Genomic DNA, 6,000 nt, shown 5'->3' on the forward strand with positions numbered 1-6,000 from the left:
TACGCTCAACAAAATCTCATAACATACCAGTGTCTGTGCACAGTTTTAAACTGCCATGTCAACCTGGCAAGCGCACCCACTTGCCAGGCCCTAACCTTCCCTTTTCTTACATGTAAGATACCCCTCAGGTAGGCCAAAGGTACCCCAGTGGGTGGGGTGCAGTGTATGTGAACGGCAGGACATGTACTATACAGCATATTTCGTTTTTCACTATTGGAGGGCTATGGGCTATCTGCCCCATAGAATAACATGGGAAATACTTTGTAACATCTTACAAGTATAACTGCCCATTGGGACATAATAGAGAAATAAAGGTTAGGCTTTCTGAACTCATAATTTAATAAAATATTTTAGTAAAGAGGTTTTTTAAATTGTGTGTTTGAAAATGCCACTTACACAAAGTAGGCATTTTCTTGTTTAACCATTCTGGGTGCCTCTGCCTGTTTGTGTATTGACTGTCTAGATTGGAGTGACCGGAGCTGGGCATGTAGATTCACTGTAGACAGCCACTGGGGAGGGTGGGGGTTGGGGTTGGGGTTGAGGTGTGCCTGGATCTTCCTGGACGACTCAGAACTGAGCTGAATAGACCTTGGCTGCATTTAGAGTAGTGGGGGGAGTTTTCCTTGCACCTGAATAGGGCCTTTCTCCCTTGCACAATGCTGTCTCCACCCCCTGTGTTCATACTGTATCCAGTGAGGACAGAACTGGTTTGCACTGGGCTCAGAGACCCTTGCACAAAGAAGACAAAAGGCAAAATGGGGTATTGTGAGAAAGTGCCATCTTTCTTGCATGGTATGCCCCCACTTTTTGCTGAATTGCTGACTGTACTTTGACTGAGTGTACCCTGGACTCCTGCCAATCAGGTGCCCAGGGCCTATGTTCCTTCCTTAAAACACACAAACTCCCAATTGGCAAACCCTGGCCACATGTCAGCCCCTGGTAAATGGTACCCAGGGCCTTGCGACCAGGGAAGGCCCCTAAGGGCTGCAGCACTCATTGTGCCACCCTTAGAGGCCCTGTACACTTACACACACACACTGCCTTTGCAGGCTGAGTGTCTGGGTGCAGGACAAAATGAAGAGTCGACTTGGCACACATCTCTGTGTGCCATGCCCATCACCTACACTGCCAAGGCATATGTCAGTCACCCCTCTGGCTGGGTGCCTTATGCCCATGGTGTGGGCACAGGAGCAGGAGCCCTGTGCCCCTACAGTACCCAGGTCCATTCCCGGGCACTGTAAGTGCAGTGCTGCCATTTAAGAGTACATGGTGCTGGGAGCTCCACAGCACCATAATGGCAACACTAAAGACTGGGAAGTTTGGTATCAAACTTCTCAGCACATTAAACCCACACTGATGCCAGTGTGGGATTTAATGTACCAAGCACCCCAGAGGGCATCTTAGAGATGCCCCCTTACAACTAACCTACAATCCACGTCTGCTCTGAGGCTGCCCAGGCTGCCACACAGCAGACACGTTGCTGGACCCCTGGGTGGGAGAGCCCCTGCTCTCCCGGGCCTGCAACAATGCACATCCTGGGTGAGGTGATAAATCTCCTCCCCCAGGATGAGCAAAGGGGAGCTTCAAAGGCCTGCCGCCTCTAGGAGTTTCCCCAGGCCACTGCAACCCCCCACTCTGGCGGGAAGCTTGGCCGGAAACCCCATACAAGGACAGGGGATGTGCCAGCCTGCCCACCGGTGGGGGAGGCGAGGTGAAGCACATCTCCGGGCTCTCGCCATCTTGAAGATGGGAGGCCCTACCCTATCAGGATTAGGCTACTGCCCCCCTCCCACAGGAGAGGGGCTGGATAGGGGGTGTACCCACCCCAGGACAAGGACCCATTGGTCCCTGGCCTTCACCTACCTGTAACGCCCCTAAATCTAGTATTTAGGGGCACCCTGAACCTTCCTTCCCCAGATTCCAGATTCCGAAACTACAAGAAGAGCGAGAAGAAAAGAAGACATGCCCTGCAGCTGCGAAGGAGAGGGAGACACCAACTGCTTTGGCCCCAGCCCTACTGGCCTGTTGACCTCGAACTTGCTCCTGCTCCAAACCCGGCATCTCTTGTGGCCAGCAACCTCAGAAACCCCGGAGGACCTGGCTACCTTTAAACTCTGATCCCCTGGGACTCCCGTGAGTAGAGGCTCTACTCAGAACCTACCTTTTACCCCTGGCAGCAGCCAGGAACCGCGATCCCAGCCCACTCTGCACCCGCCAAGCCTGGCCGGTGCCGGAGTGAACTAAACCCACGAGGACGACCCCACGGCGACTGTGACCCCGAGTCCGGCACCCAAGGACCCCCCTCGACTATCCTGAAGAAGCCTGCAACCTCAGAACAGAGTGCCACCCCAACTGCGATCAACTGAGGGTAAGATTTCCGACATCAAAAGGCACCCCGGCGCCCCACGGCCCTCTGTGCCCAATCCCGGGGTACCTACCTATCCTCCAACTACCCAACTTATCCCTCGAAGTGGTGGTGGCACCTGAAGAGTCCTCGTCCCCGAGCCTGCAGTCTTTTTCCAAACCGGAGATTTCCCATAGAAATCAATTGAGCGCCCGACGGCTCAAAAGCACCCTGCACCCAGCCGCCCGAGTGGCCCTGGCAGTGAAAACTCTACTCTAACCTACTTCCCCACTTGCCCTGAGTAAGTGACCAGGAGCCCAGCTCCCACAGCCGTGTGGCTTGCCCGACAGCAGCCACCAACCCAGGCCCCCCTATCCCTCATAGGATAACATTGGGCCTAACTCTCTCTGCACCCGACCGCCCTAGAGCCGCTGAGGGTGAAACAACTATACCTACCTGACCCTGGGAGACCCCTGAGTCTGTTCCCAGAACCTCAACATCGCCAGTCGAGAACTTACCCTTAAACCGCAAACTCTATTTTCCTCATAGGGTAACATTGGCTGGCTTTTTCCTGAAATTTCTGTGTGGACTTTTCAAATCTTCAAATAATCACCAAAAATCAGCCGAGTGACAAAAACGAATTTACTCACCTGCTCTTAGGTGAGCTCCCAGTGCTGGATCTTGGTGCCCAGCACTGACTCTGAAAAGTACCCACAACTATACTTACCTTTAACCCCTTGAGTGCCCCGCCCTTTCCCCCTCCTGTGCCGGCCCTTTCATTAGCGGGTGGGGTCCATGACGCTATCTCGTCATGGACACAGCGCAACCGCGCTCCATGACGAGACTATCTCGTCACGGGCACAGAAGGGGTTAACTCATTTTTCTTCCATAGGAAACCATTGACTGTTTTTCTGTGAAATTTCTTCTAAGTGTTGATTTCTGCAATTTCTAAATATTCGTTAAAAATCGTATAACATCTGAAAACGTAATTACTTACCTGTTTTGGATAAAGGTCCCAGTACCGAGTCTAGACACCCAGTACTGGATTACAAAAGTAACGATAACCTACTGTACTTGTAACCTACATTTCCTTCCATAGGGAATCAGTGATTGTTTGCTCTGAAATATTTTCTAAGTGCTAACTTTTGAAATAGCTAAATATTAGTTAAAAATCATTACAGTACCAAAGTCGACTTTCAACAGCTGATTCTGAGGACTGACCCAGGACTGGATCTAGGATCCAGGCCTGGAATTACAAAAGTAATCTATAAAGTAATCTGTTGCATATAATTTGAATTTATCATCGAGCTCAATGTATTGTGTTTAGAAATAGAGTTGCCTACTGCAACTACTTGTAACTGTTTACTAAAAAGTCTATTGCATATACAAAAGTATTTTTATGAAACATCTCCTATCGAGAAAGTATATTTTAATTCCAAGTGTTGGTTCTAAAATAAAACAAGCATATATTTTTTATATACAAACCATTGGCCTAGAGTTCAGTTATTGAGTGTGTGGAACTATTTGCTGACTGAGTGTGTACAACAAATGCTTTACACTGTCCTCTGATACTGCCTTACTGCTCGACCAGGCTACCACTTTGGAGAGTAAGGTTATATCTAACTTTAACCTCTGTTAAACCCTTGGGGTCTGTGGACTCTGTACACCCTGTACCTATTAAGGAACAGTATATACAGAGCCACTTTCTCACATTGGTGGATCAGCGGTGGGATACAAACTTGCATTTGTTGGACTACTTGGTTACCATCTGACCACACGACAGAACTCTTAAAAATTGCCTTTAGAATTCTGATTGGTCTTTCCAAAATTACTAAAAGTCTTGCTAGGGCCTTGCTTAAGTCCCATTAGAATTTTAGAAAAATAAAAGTCACTATAGTCAGGGTAGAGGGTTAGAACTGTCAGGTTAGAATGTCTCAAACAAACCCAGCTATTAGTGATAATAATAACATGGACCTGGTGGAGGAGCTCGACCTCACACCTTACTTACACTTGTCTGTCAAGGAATTGAGGTCCTTATGCAAACTTAAAAATTTACAAATGGGCCTGCATCCAACCAAACTAGGGCTCCAGGAGCTCTTGGCTGAGTATGCTAAGGACCACCCATCTGAACATGGTGATGGCCAGTCAGATGAGGAAAGGGAAGCAGAGGAGGTTGACAACAACCCCCCATGCTATTCCCTAGGGAGGAGAGGGCAACCATACCCTCCAATCCAAGGATTAGCATCTGGGCACCTAGAGACTACACAGGTGGCTCTGGTCCCAGAGAGAACACTGGGGGACCCCCCAGTGAAGAGGACAGCCTTGTGAGTCTGGCCAAAAGATTGGAGCTAGATTCCAGGCTCCTGGCTCTAGAAAAAGAAAGGAGAGAGATGGGTTTAGCACCCATCAATGGTGGCAGCAATAATAAAAATAAGGATAGGGAGGAAACTTCTGACCTTAAAATCCCCAAAGGGATTGTCCCTAAATTTGAGGAAGGTGATGATATCACCAAATGGTTCACAGCCTTTGAGAGGGCTTGTGATATCAGAAAAGTAAAGAAACCTCTCTGGGGGGCACTCCTGTGGGAACTGTTCTCTGGTAACTGCAGAGACAGGCTTCTGACCCTTTCTGGGCCAGAGGCAGGATCCTATGACCTCATGAAGAAAGCTCTGATTGAGGGATTTGGATTCACCACTGAGGAGTATAGAATTAGATTCAGGGGGGCTCACAAAACCCAGACCCAGTCCTGGATTGATTTTGTAGATTTCTCAGTGAAGACACTGGATGGTTGGTTAGCTGGACATGGTGTGCAGGATTTTACTGGATTGTACAATTTATTCATGAAGGAACATATTTTGAGTAACTGCACAAATGAAAAGTTGCATCAGCATTTGGTAAACCTAGGTCAAATTTCTCCCAAAGAATTGGGAAAGAAGGCAGACCACTGGGTCAAGACTAGGGTGACAAAAGACAACCACTGGGGGTGACCAAAAGAAAGTGGTCCCAAAACCTCCCCAGGGGAAAGGTGGTGAGAATCCCCAAGATAAAAAGTTTGAGTCTTCCAAAGGGCCCCAAAAACCTGTTCAGGTGGGTGGGACCCAAACTACTCCCTATGTGCCCCAACCATATAGGGGGAAGAACTTTTATCCCTTAAGGGCCTGGTGTAATACCTGCAAGAAGCAAGGACACTTAACTGTAGCTTGCCCCCAAAACAAAGCCCCTAAGGCACCCAGTACAGCTACTCCTGGGACAGCAAGCATACAAATGGGATCAGAGGTATATCCTGAGCAAATCTGGGAACACACTGAAGCAAGTCTAGTCTCCTTGGGAGAAGTGGAGTTTGCCACTGTAACTGTGTGGCCACCCAACTTAAATAAATACTTACAGTACCCCTGGGTGAATGGAACTAGGGTAGAAGCTCTGAGGGATACAGGTGCCAGTGTCACTATGGTGAAAGACACACTGGTTTCCCCTGAGCAATACTTGATTGGGAAGTCTTACCCAGTCACCAACGCTGACAGTGTCACCACTAGTCATCCCATGGCCATGGTAACATTAGGCTGGGGGCGGGTTACTGGCCTGAAACAAGTAGTGGTCTCTCCAAAGTTGCCAGCTGCCTGTCTGCTTGGAAATGATCTGGAAACCTCAGCCTGGGC

The sequence above is a fragment of the Triturus cristatus genome, chromosome 2_2 (assembly GCF_964204655.1).
Source record: "Triturus cristatus chromosome 2_2, aTriCri1.1, whole genome shotgun sequence".
NCBI classification, from domain to species: Eukaryota; Metazoa; Chordata; class Amphibia; order Caudata; family Salamandridae; genus Triturus; species Triturus cristatus.